Genomic DNA, 12,189 nt, shown 5'->3' with positions numbered 1-12,189 from the left:
GCTGTTTGAGTTAAGCCAAGTCTAGGATCCTAAACATGTACTTTAAGCATGTCAACTTTGTCTTTTTAGTCGGGGCGGATCTGTCATTCCCACACATTATGTGAGGGTGGTTTTTTGTGTTGTCTTTTTTTTCTTTTTTTTTTAAATTATTAATACTAGGAGAGATACTCCCGTTCCTTACCAACTCGCTGTTATTTTATCTGTTAGCTTTGTCTTTATGGCATTGTTAATACTCGTAGTTGAAAGCATTTATTGTCAAATTAAGGCTTAAAATGCATTTTTAAATGTCAAAAGTGCCTATGCCTTTACATAAACCCTAGATTAGGTAAATTCATAAGCAGTTCATCACTAGGTTTTCCAGATTTGGCTGGTGAAAGAAGAGGGAGCATCAGTACAGATCAGAATACATGAAGTATGTAGAAAAAAACCCCTAGAAAGCAGGCAGTACTGCAATAAGGTACTATTTTTACTGAAAACATAGCCTGAGTTAATTTCAAAACGGCATGTGATTCATTGATACCAAAAGCAAAGGCTTGGGAAACTTGCAGGCTCATCCTTTTCTGTGTGTGTTTTCTCCTTTGTTTAATTAGGATTTTCAAGTTTGCTTGTTGCTTCCTCCATTGCTCAGTGTTAGGGTTGACTTCACTGGAATTAATGCTTCCCTGAGGGATACTCCTCAGCTGGATGTTTCATTTATTTCCTTGCGTTTCCTTTGTTGGTAAAGTTGTGGCTCAGTTGCCTGTTTTGAGCCTCACTAGATTGCAAAGTAGATAACAAAAGTAGATAATAAAAAGAGGGTTTTGGTAAACGCTATATAGTAGGGGTTTTTTTTCATTGGTTGTGTTTTGGGGTGCACGGGATCGTCTTTTGCATAGTCTAACTTTCAAGATCTACCTAAAAGAACAAAAAAAGTTGACAACTATCTGATCTGATGCCTCCCCAGGTAAATTGTAGTTTTTCAGATGAAGATGGGGAAGGCAGTAGAAAGTTAACTTAATTTGTGTGGTATTTGATAGACTGAATTTTGTTTTGCTATATCTTTGGTTAAATCGATGGCATTTGTGGCTTAAAAATATATGATTGTTTTATTATGAGTTATGATTGCTTAGTATGAAAACTCTTTAATTGTGTTCATTTACTTACTTACTGCATAAAGACATCTCCAAGGCTGGGTTCTTTATGTCATGAGTTAGAAAGGGAAGTACTTTGTGCTTTCTAAGTAACTGTCACCCATTTTATATTTTCATATATGTATATGGAAACTAGAAAAAAGCCCAACTTACTGCCAACTTACTCTTAAAAGGCTGAAAGGAGGAATTACAGGCTGGTTATCTTAATTTTAGTTCCTCAGAAGATACTGGGACAAATAATCAAATAACAGAGAGTAACAACCAACTGCAATGTTTGTTCTTGGCTAATGTCTGCTGCTTCTCCACAGGGAGCATCTCTTCCTTCTCCCTTGTCTTGTCCATGCTAAGCCTTTTCACACAGCTTCTTATAAGAGCGCCATGGTGTAGACAAAAGTACTGTAAGAGGAATGCCACACTAAAAGGGAATTGGCTCCAAGCAGACAGTGATGGGCAGACTAGGTTCTGGAGAGCTTGGTTCTGGACCGAACGCTCATTCTTTGCTTTTGTTTGCAATGCTGCAGGCAGTGTGAGTTAGTACAGGGAGTAAATCAATAAATGCCTCTTTGCCATTAGTTCCTGCAGCCACCTTTCCTACTCCTGGTGAATAATTCTTGACCCTTCCCAGTGGTGTCTGGCCTTTTCCCCCTCAGTCTGAAATACAGAGCAGAGTCTGTGTTTCACTGCTGTTAGTGGTGCTGGGAAGGCCAGAGCTGAAATGGTTAAGTCCAGTTTTGAGTCAACAAAAGAAGTGGGCCAGCCGAGCTTAGTCTCAGCTCCCAGAAGAGCCCTCAGTGGGTCAGACCTGATGCTTTGTAAGAATCAGGGAGAAATTTGTGTTCTTTTGACCCCCCCAAATGCGTATTTGGATAAAAAGTGACCACCTGAATTTGCAGTAAGAAAGATTTGGGTGTAATAGAAATAGTTTGAGACTGGTATCTCCATTTCTGGAGGTTATTCAAGTAAATGCTAGCCTTTTGGTAGATGAGTGGACTAGTTAACCACCTGAGGTCTCCTCTCATCTTTTTTGGTCTCACGTTTTGGCCAGTTGTAACCAAATTTGCCATTGGGATGAAGATGCCAGAGAGGTGGTGTACCTATTACATTTTCTGGAGAAAGACTCCTTTTATGCCCTCAGGTGATGGAAAAAAAAAAAAGCTGTGCGGTGACCTGGTGCCTTATTTTGTCATCTGTGATGGAGAGGTAATGAGCGCTGTAAGCACAGGGAAGTATTCAGGAGGAATTAATGCTCTGTTAAATATCAAAGAATGGTCTTCCCAAGCAATGTTCCTCTCCATACTGATCTTCTGGTGTTCATTCATGTTTTCATCTCAGTCAAAATTTCTTCTGCCACAGGAGATGAGTTTGTGGGAAGTTTTTGATCCTCACTGGAGCTCCTGAAGCATGGCTTGTTTGCTTTTCATTGCAGAGAGCCTGTCCTTGCAAGAACTGTGTGTCAGACTGTACCACAGTATTGTCTTGAAACAAGTACTGTGAGCCTAGCTTGGGCAAGACTACCAGTGAAGTCAATAGCCCATTTTTAGTTCTTCTAGGTAAGGCATTGTCTGGCACAGTGCCTAACAGGGGGCTGTAGCAGCTGGAGAATTGTTGAAGCCAGCACATTGTCCGCAGGCACAGTGCCTAGATCGAAAAAATGCTATCAATCTCCCATTTAAAAAAGAAAAAAAAGGAAAGAAAAAAAAGTACGTATTAAAAGTTCATTACATCTACCTAGAGCAATTACTTTTTTAAAGTGTAAGAGTCAGATTTTTTTTCCAAGACTAATCTCATTTAAACAAATATTGAATTTAAGAATTGGATTAATTTTAGACAAGGGTAATAGTAAATCTCTTTCATTTCTGTGGAAGAAAAAAATTACTTGCTGTATTTGACTTGACTTCCTTCACTCCAGTAATTACTGAGTATTTTAAATATTCAAGAGCTATGTCCCATTTGTAATTACAATTATTTGCTTTCCTGATGCATTGAGGATGGTGAAGGTAATGATTCTACTGCAAATTTAAAGCAGGTTCTGCTCATAAATTATTTTCCTTCTGTGTTGCAGATCTGTCCTTGTAAGCCGTCTGCCATTTGAGCATGTTTTTGTTATCACTTGCAAACACGTTAATCAGCCCTAAGTGCTGTCACTGTGGATTAGAATATTTGCAGTGCAGGAGGGCACAAAAAGAGGAAAGGAATTGCAGGAAAAATATTTGGAAGCAGCAGAGAAGTAGAAGTAGCTTTAACATGTCAAATAATCAGTTCTTCCACAGCTCTGCAGAGAAATATACTCAGATTCTGCTGTAATAACTGTCAGCAGAAACTGTATAGCAGAGAGGTGGTTGCCAAACTGCTGCTTGTCTGATGCAGAGATGGGATGTTTTCCTGAGTGGCAGAAGGGAGGAGGGTGCCAGAGGAGGCAGCTCTCTGTGCCTTTTAAGCAAGTTAAGATAGGAAAGAAGAAAGTCCCTTCCTTGCTGAATATGATACATGGCTTAGGGTAGTTGCTTGCCTAGTATCAGTCAGGAGGTGATGGATGCTGGTACAGGGTTTTACTTTCATAGTAGGGATGGTTCCTCTCCGACACACATGCCCGCATGTGAAATGGTTGACTGTCCCAATGTTTAATCCCTTTGCTGAACTTGACAGCAGTTCATACAGTCTAAGCAGTAGCTATATTTTATGGAGGATATATAGGGAATAGCTTTATGTAACATTTAACATTGCCTTTTCTGCAGTAGCAGAAAATCTGACTGTGTCTTATGCTTTGTGCACAACAGTGCTAGGTAATTCTGTGCTCCTGCTGTTGTATAGCTTGACTTAACCATCTGCAGAAGTACAAGCGCTAGTGATACAGAATTTGTACGGCAGCCAGACCTTCATGAAATGCGCAAGCCCTTCTCCTTAGTGCTACTGTGAGCTGTATCTCTGAAGCTGTAATATCTAACGTATTGACCTTCCTCCACACGCATACCTACACAATGTTTGAACGGTAAGTTCAGTTTTATGATACCTCTACAAAAGCTGGAAGTTATTGAAATACTGAAGATAGAAATCTTCAGTCTGTATTTTCTAAGGTTCCCCGTTTGCATTATGCTCTTTGTTCAACTCCCCATGCCACGGGAATGTGATGTCCTCACGCCTAAAATACCCTCTGAGTTCCTGTAATTCTCTTAATGGTGTCCTGAAAAGATGGGGCTTATGAAGTGGTCATTTACCTATGAGGGAATGTGTGCATGCACGTGTAGGTGTGTGTAAACATATCTATATATCTTGTCTGTACATGTGTACATACGTATACACAAATGTAGTGTATGTGTGCATATGTGTATATATGTATCTACACGCACAGAATTTGCTACCTAGTCAAGAGATAGTATGATACTCAGTGTTTTATATTTACCTGTATATATGAGGCACTGAGAGAATACAGCCAGGGTAGGATATAAAAATATGATCATGTGAGATCACACTAGAAGCCTTTCTGCTTGTTAGCGGGATAAACAAGGTGTTTACTTCATTCATCAGTGCAAGTTAAGTGGAACACAAAGCCCATAGGCTTAATTTGGTGTCTTGAAAACTAGCATAACCTCCTTCAGCTATGATACACCGTGCACAACAAAAACAAATGAAGTCTGTCGCTGCGTTCAGCAAGCCTGGCTATAGACTGTGCCATCACGCATTGAAGGCAACTGCTGGTGTGCATAAGGGATGAATTTCTGTGTTGTTTTTTTTTCCTCCCACCTCAGATAAATAATAGTTGGCAACTTAGTAGGCACCTGAACATTGAATGAGTTTTCAGTTCCTGGGTTTCTGAAGTAACCTCTTCAGAAACCACTTCAAATGATATGAATTCAAGTTTCAAGAGGTTGAAGCTCTCTGAGTCTTGAATTCATATCATTTGAATTGTGGAATCGTGTCCTCTCCCTGATAACAGTTTAGAATTCTCCTGACTTAAGCTGAACAAAGATTTCTGCATAGTGTCTGCCAATGACTGTTCACTCTTAGAATAAGTAAGTACCCTTTATTTACTGTTCAAAAAAGCCAATAATAAAAAAATCACAACCTTCTTGTGGAATAGTGGTAAATGATTGAGATTTTTCTGTAAGAACAGGTAGCAAGGTCTGTAGTTACGTTTTGCTAAGCTGTTGCTGTTACTTTGAGACTCGGTTTTACAAGAGTAAATTTGATCAGCTATCAAAATAAAGTTGTCTAAATCAGAAGACCAGGCATATATTCTTATCAGTGGTAAATCAATAAGAGAATTAAATTAAGTGAATAATAATGAGTCGATAAGAAAAATAAGATCAGTACAAGTCTAAGAAACAAAACCAAACCTTAAATCCAGCAGCAGCAATTTTTAGCAGACTGTTAAAACATAAAATTCTGGTTCTTACTCTGTTACTTAAAAAGAGTAAATGCAGGAGTCCCATGGGGAAATATTGCTGTCAGTGTTACTCTTATGAAAAAAAGATACATGGCTATTATGCTTTATAATCCACAGGTTGAGGGTTTGTTGTTTTTTTTTACAGGGTCTACTCTACAGTGAATATCTTTAGTTTTAACTTTAGGAGAAGATATTAAAGAAGTCTTTCAAATTCTGGGTTGATGATATGTTCTTGCATGCAATCTTTTCACGCTCACCAGCCTCAGGGGTAGGGTATGCATGTGTATTTATGATAAAGAGACAGTCCATGAGTCATATTGTATCTTTAAGACCAATGTGGACTTGAAAACATAGGGGAGTGTCTATGGTTTTGCACATGTAACTGACTGCAAATACTAATCCGTATAGTAGGAAAAGTTCCTATCAGAACATGTGTAGATGGTTCAGTGTGGCTTATTAAGGTCCCCCAAGCATTTCCATTTAGGGAGTTTCAATATTTATCATCTTTTCTTTTCTCCCTCTGAACAGAAAAAGAGAAGGTTTGTGTTGTGTACCTTTGCCACATATCTCGCATGAGCATGTGGAACTCGGCTCCAATGGATGAGAGCTGACCTTTTTAGCTGGAGTTATGCTCCTTTGGATTGAATGAGAAGCAGCCTGACTATGGGGCAGGCAGAGAAACTTGTGAGTTACAGGGGAGAGGAAGCAGCGAAGGTAGTAGTAGAGATATGAGTGAGAGAGACATGCTGATATTTGCAAGCAGAGACCCATATTCAAGTCAAACACAGACTAGCTTCATGGTTATTTTATGTGTAAAATGCCAGGGATCAAAAACAAGGTATCACTGAGCAGGATCAGTTAATAAACCAATTAAAAATAATAAAGCTTAAAGTTGGATAAGCTTAGGTGTATAATGTTTTGCTTTTTACCCAGTGTCTCCAATTGGCAGGGAGGCTGTTAGCAAGAACATGAGATGATATATTTTTTATTTACTTTCTTGTCATGTTTCATGCTAGAGGAGAATTAACACTACTATCAGTAAACTGGGCAGGATCAGATGGAATTGGAATAAGTGGTAGTTTAGAGGATGCCTCACTGGAAACAATATTTGATACCTGAGGTGGGACAAAGACTTTCTGGAAAATGTTTGTTTTTCTTGGCAGCTTTTTTTAGCATTTCAAGAGGAAATCAGGTAATGATAACAAATAATAGCTTTTTTTGCAGGAAGGTGCTGAAACATTATCAATCAGTGCCTAGCAGTCTCCTATTTGAAAGACCAGAGGGTTTCAAGGTAAACTTCAAGCTAGAATAAGCAATGAAAATATTAGAAGAAATATATACAGTAGGTGAGTTCAAAAAAGACATATTGAGCTATTGGCAATGTGTTTATGTTAAGGAGATGTGTGGTGTTGATAGATGTCACTCAAAAGCTTTAAGGCATTCATTTTGTGAAAATTGTTGTGAAACCAATTTGAGAATTAGAGTGCAGAGAAGTACATGATTCATAACAAAGTTTACTCCAGTTACCAAAAGATGGATGGACATTAATTAAAGACAAGCTTCTTTGTTAATTGTTATAAAAATCGCTCAACTTCAGAGTCTTCAAACTCCAAAAGTTATTTCAAAATACCAGGAAGTAGCAGGCTTGCCAAGATGCATTAAAGTGATAAAGACACTTGAAAGAAATTCAGGAGGATAGATAACCTTCAAAGCAATAAAAAGCATGCACATGGGTGTAACTCCAAAAATAGAGTGTATGGAGATAAATATGTATAAGATCTTTCACAAACCTGTGTGGACATGTGCTTTCGTGGGAGAGCATTGGTATGTGATGTATAAGTGAATACTCCAAATTAGTGCAAAATATGATTTGCCCTTTGTGAGAACTTTTGGTAAACATCCTAGCAGCAAATGAAATGAAAAAAGGAAGAGGAACTAAGTACTGTCATCTCTTGCGCAGAATTTACTGGTAGCTCTTACTTGGGGAGAAAGTTCTCTGATAGAAAAGGAAAAGATCTTTTTAAATTGTGAAGCCTTTACTAAAAAGGTAGATACTTGCTGTCATAATTTGTCTGTATTGTAGAAACATTTATTTACATATTAATTTTAAAAATACTTCTGGGAGGATAAATAGGGTTTTCTTCTGTTGAGTGAATACAGCATCCTGAACGTTGCACTTCACTTCGCTAATAAAGCAATCTCCTGTTGAATTGCTTGACTGTTACTTCACTGCATCATGTCTCTTCTAGACAAAAACAAACTGTGATAGCTATTTTTTGTTTTGATATTTAAATAGTAACAATATGTATACCAGCTGACTTCATCTGCTTTGGAATAGCTGGCGTCTTCCTTGGTTTCATCCATCCACTTTCACCTCCTCAGACAGGAAGAAAGATACAATGGTGGCTACAGACAGGAGTTTTCTGCTTCTTTTAAGAAGGTGTATTTATTCGGGTGAAATTATAAGATTGGTTAGAATTTTGTGTTGTGTGTGGATGTGTGTGGTGTTAGTTGCTTTTAGTATTTCACAGCTGGTTAGCACTTAAACATTGCCAGCATTGTACTGCAGTTCCTGAATCTATTGTTCTCTCTGGTAGTACTGCTGAAAACACTGGTCCTTCTAAGGAACCATCTTTTACCCTTAAACTACGGTTTCAAAGCTATGACATTGCTTTGAAGTTTCCTGTTGATATATTATCACGGGGGAGGCTGCCATGCTGTTTGACAGGGACTGTGGGGTGAAGGACTCGGGGTCGGGGAGCGGCTTTTTCTCTGGACACAGTTTTGCACCTCAAACGAACATTCTTTTCCTGATTACTTTTGGGGCACTTCTATGAGAGTAATTCATAGTAGGCATAAAATTTCAACACAGGCTATTTAAAATGCTGCTTTTATTCTTGCCTGTTAACTCTCACAATTGAAACCCTAAGGAATATTTGAAAAGTGCTGGTCACAATTTCGCAGGTAATAGGATCATAAATAAACATCTATATGCTGATAAGGACTTAACAGAAATCCATCCCTTGAAGGAAAGCCTACTCTGCAGCTCTAAATTGCTGGATTTATCTCAGTAACATGCAAAGTACTGCAAAATACATGTGCACAACTACCCCTAAACAATTAGAGATATCTATCCTGTTGTGGTGGGATTTAGGATTGGTAAAACAGATTAGACTGACTATATGTTACGGGGGAGGGTGAATCTTGAGAATGTGTTATACTTGGAGTGATTTTTTTTTTTTTTTTCCTTGAGGTGATAAGCACTTGTAGTTCCCATTGAATTTCCTTCCAATAATCACTCTAACTAAAATATGACTTGACTTACACACACCCCTCCAAAAAACAAAAAAATTAAAGCTTTGCATAAATTTTAACTCTGGTGTAGTTCAATCATATTAACATATAGATAAGTGAAAACTTTCACGTACACACATGGACAAGTAGATAGCAAAGAACTGTAACATTTTATTCTAACTGTATACTGACTACAGAGGAAGAAAAAAAAGCTGAGTGGGCCGTGAGAAACAAGAGATGATAGAGGTTCATTTGAACCCATTGGAGAAAGATGACTAACGGGAGAAATAAATGTACAATGCTTTTCTTTTGCTAAGTTTTGCATGGAGAAAGTGGGTAGATTTTGGCTTGATTCAGCTCTGACAAAATGAGAACCGTGATTATTGATGCCCTATTTAACCAAAATATGGATCGAAAATTAATCTGACAAGCACCAATGTGCCACTTATTTTGTGCGGAAGAAATCAATTGCTCTTAACCAGACAAAAAAATAGAATCATAGAATGGTCTGGGTTGGAAGAAACCTTAGAGATCATATAGTTCCAAACCCCCTGCTATGGGCAGGGAGACCTTCCATAAGACCAGGTTGCTCAAAGCCCCGTCCAACCTGGCCTTGAACAGTTCCAGGGTTGGGGCATCCACAGCTTCTCTGGGCAACCTTTTCCAGTGCCTCACCACCCTCATGGTGAAGAATTTCTTCCTAATAATCTAATCTCAGTCTACCCGCTTTCCGTTTAAAGCCATTACTCCTTGTCCTATCACTACATGCCCTTGTAAAAAGTCCCTCTTCAGCCTTCTTGTGGGCCCCCTTCGGGCCGCTATAAGGTCTCCCCGGAGCCTTCTCTTCTCCAGGCTGACCAACCCCAACTCTCTCAGCTTGTCCTCATAGGAGAGGTGCTCCAGCCCTCTGGGCATCTTTGTGGCCCTCCTCTGGACTCGCTCCAACAGGTCCATGTGTGTCTTATGTTGGGGGCCCCAGAGCTGAATGCCATACTCCAGGTGGGGTCTCACGAGAGCAGAGTAGAGGGGGAGAATCACCTCCCTGGACCTGCTGGTCACGCTTCTTTTGGTGCAGCCCAGGATACGGTTGGCCTTCTGGGCTGCAGGCGCGCACTGCTGGCTCATGTTGAGCTTCTGATCAACCAACACCCCCAAGTCCTTCTCCTTAGGGCTGCTCTCAATCCGTTCTCCGCCCAGCCTGTATTTGTGCTTGGGATTGCCCCGACCCACGTGCAGGACCTTGCACTTGGCCTTGTTGAACTTCACGAGGTTCACGCAGACCCACCTCTCGAGCCTGTCAAGGTCCCTCTGGATGGCATCCCCTCCCTCCAGCGTGTCGACGGCACCGCACAGCTTGGTGTCGTCGACACACTTGCTGAGGGTGCACTCAATCCCACTGTCCATGTCACCGACAAAGATATTAAACAGCGCCGGTCCCAATACCGATCCCTGAGGAGCGCCACTGGTCGCCACTTGAACATGGAGCCATTGACCGCAACTCTTTGAGTGTGACCGTCCAGCCAATTCCTTATCCACCGAGTGGTCCATCCATCAAATCCGTGTCTCTCCAATTTAGAGAGAAGGATGTTGTGCGGGACAGTGTCAAATGCTTTGCACAAGTCCACGTAGATGACGTCAGTTGCTCTTCCCATATCCAGCAACGCTGTCACTCTGTCGTAGAAGGCCACCAGATTTGTCAGGCACGATTTGCCCTTAGTGAAGCCATGTTGGCTGTCACCAATTACCTCCTTGTTTTCCATGAGCCCTAGCATAGTTTCCAGGAGGATCTGCTCCATGATCTTGCTGGGCACAGAGGGGAGACTGACTGGCCTGTAGTTCCGCAGGTCTTCCTTTTTTTCCTTTTTAAAAATGGGGGTTATTTTCCCCCTTTTCCAGTCAATAGGAACCTCACCAGACTGCCACAACTTCTCAAATATGTCGGATAGTGGCTTAGCAACTTAATCCCCCAGTTCCCTCAGGACTCACAGATGCATCTCATCAGGTCCCATGGACTTGTGCACCTTCAGATTCCTTAGGTGGTCTCGAACCTGAACTAGTAGGTCAAGGTAGCTCTGCTTGACAGTCTAGTTTATGCCTAAAGAAAAGGGGGATAGGGTGTTGGGGTTTTTTTGCATAAGAGCCTCAAAAAGATCATAAAAAGCTGAAGAAGGTAAAAGATCAAGGGGAAAAGGTCTTGTGTTTTTATTGTTCCATTTTACTTTAAAATACTGCTAATTTGTATATTTCTTGTTGTCTGCTGAGAAGTGAGTCTGTTTTTATGATTTTTTTTTTCTTTTCCTGCCAAAAGCACCATGTTAAAGGCTAAATTTTAGTCAGTGAGTGCATGAGTTAATAGTGATAATGAACTTATTCGTGAACTCTCAGAGAGACCAGTAATGTTTTCAAAAACATGCAAATGGAATTTCAAGGCCATCCTTCTGTTACAGGTGTTTTTTACTTAGTATTTGGTATTTTGTGTCTCAACAATGCTTGGTGGTGTAAATGCTGGGGCAATGTAACAGCCATAAAAAAGAAGGCCTCATTTCCTGAAAATAAATCAAATGTAGGTTTAACAAGTGCCACTGAAAGAAAGTTGTGATCTGAATTTGTAGAGAGCTAAGTTAGGCTGCTGTAAAGTCTGTCTTTAGTTGTTCAAAAAGTAATAGCAGAAATTACTGTTGCTCAGATTTTTTGCTAAACATTTAGAAAATCTTTGCATAGCTGAAATTCCAGATGTATTTTCCTTGATTGTTTAAAAATGACTTTAGCTAGATAGTATAAAAATAAATATATAAAATGTATATATGGGTTGGTGTGGGTTTTCTCCCTTTGTTTTCCTGCTAGCTGATAGATGAGCAAAAGGTGCACTTTTTTATATATAGCCAGCCAGAAATAAATGTACTTTAAGTAGCTAAAATACACAAAAATCATTCTTCAAGTTTTCCTTGGTATTATTTGATGAAGATATTTTTAGTATTTTTTTTCTCTGTTTGCGTGTGCTTGTTCTGTGTCTGTTAATTCATACAGCGCCCAAACTTCATTCTATTACTAAGTATGAATCTCTTTCCACTTGTAGGGTACTTCCATTGTACTTGTGCTATCTTGAGAGGAGGATTTTTTCTCCTCTCATTCTGTTCACTTGAAAGCCAAAAATTTAGCAGCATTTGCAACCCTTTTTGCATGAATGTTTCTAAATTATCCCCCCGTGGTTTTTTCATTCATGTTAGCAGAAGTGAATCGGCAGGAGGTCATATTTGAGGACCTTAGTAATTTCGTCACATTATTTTAATACTTTTTACAACTGCAATGATTATCAAGACCTCTATAATTTGTGGGCTGATTTTCTCTTTTGCAATTTCACTTGTTTTTGAAATATTACAC

The 12,189-nt window shown here is 39.6% G+C and overlaps 1 protein-coding gene across 1 annotated transcript in view; it reads left to right on the top strand.

Annotated features, from left to right (window-relative positions):
- JAZF1 (JAZF zinc finger 1) overlaps nucleotides 1–12,189 on the top strand; it is a 200,311-nt gene that overhangs the window by 56,859 nt on the left and 131,263 nt on the right. The gene's annotated exons all lie outside the window — the stretch shown is intronic.

Source organism: Gavia stellata, chromosome 6 (assembly GCF_030936135.1).
Source record: "Gavia stellata isolate bGavSte3 chromosome 6, bGavSte3.hap2, whole genome shotgun sequence".
Lineage (NCBI taxonomy): Eukaryota > Metazoa > Chordata > Aves > Gaviiformes > Gaviidae > Gavia > Gavia stellata.
Note: the sequence above shows the minus strand (reverse complement) of the source record. Positions and strands in the feature narration are given on the sequence as shown.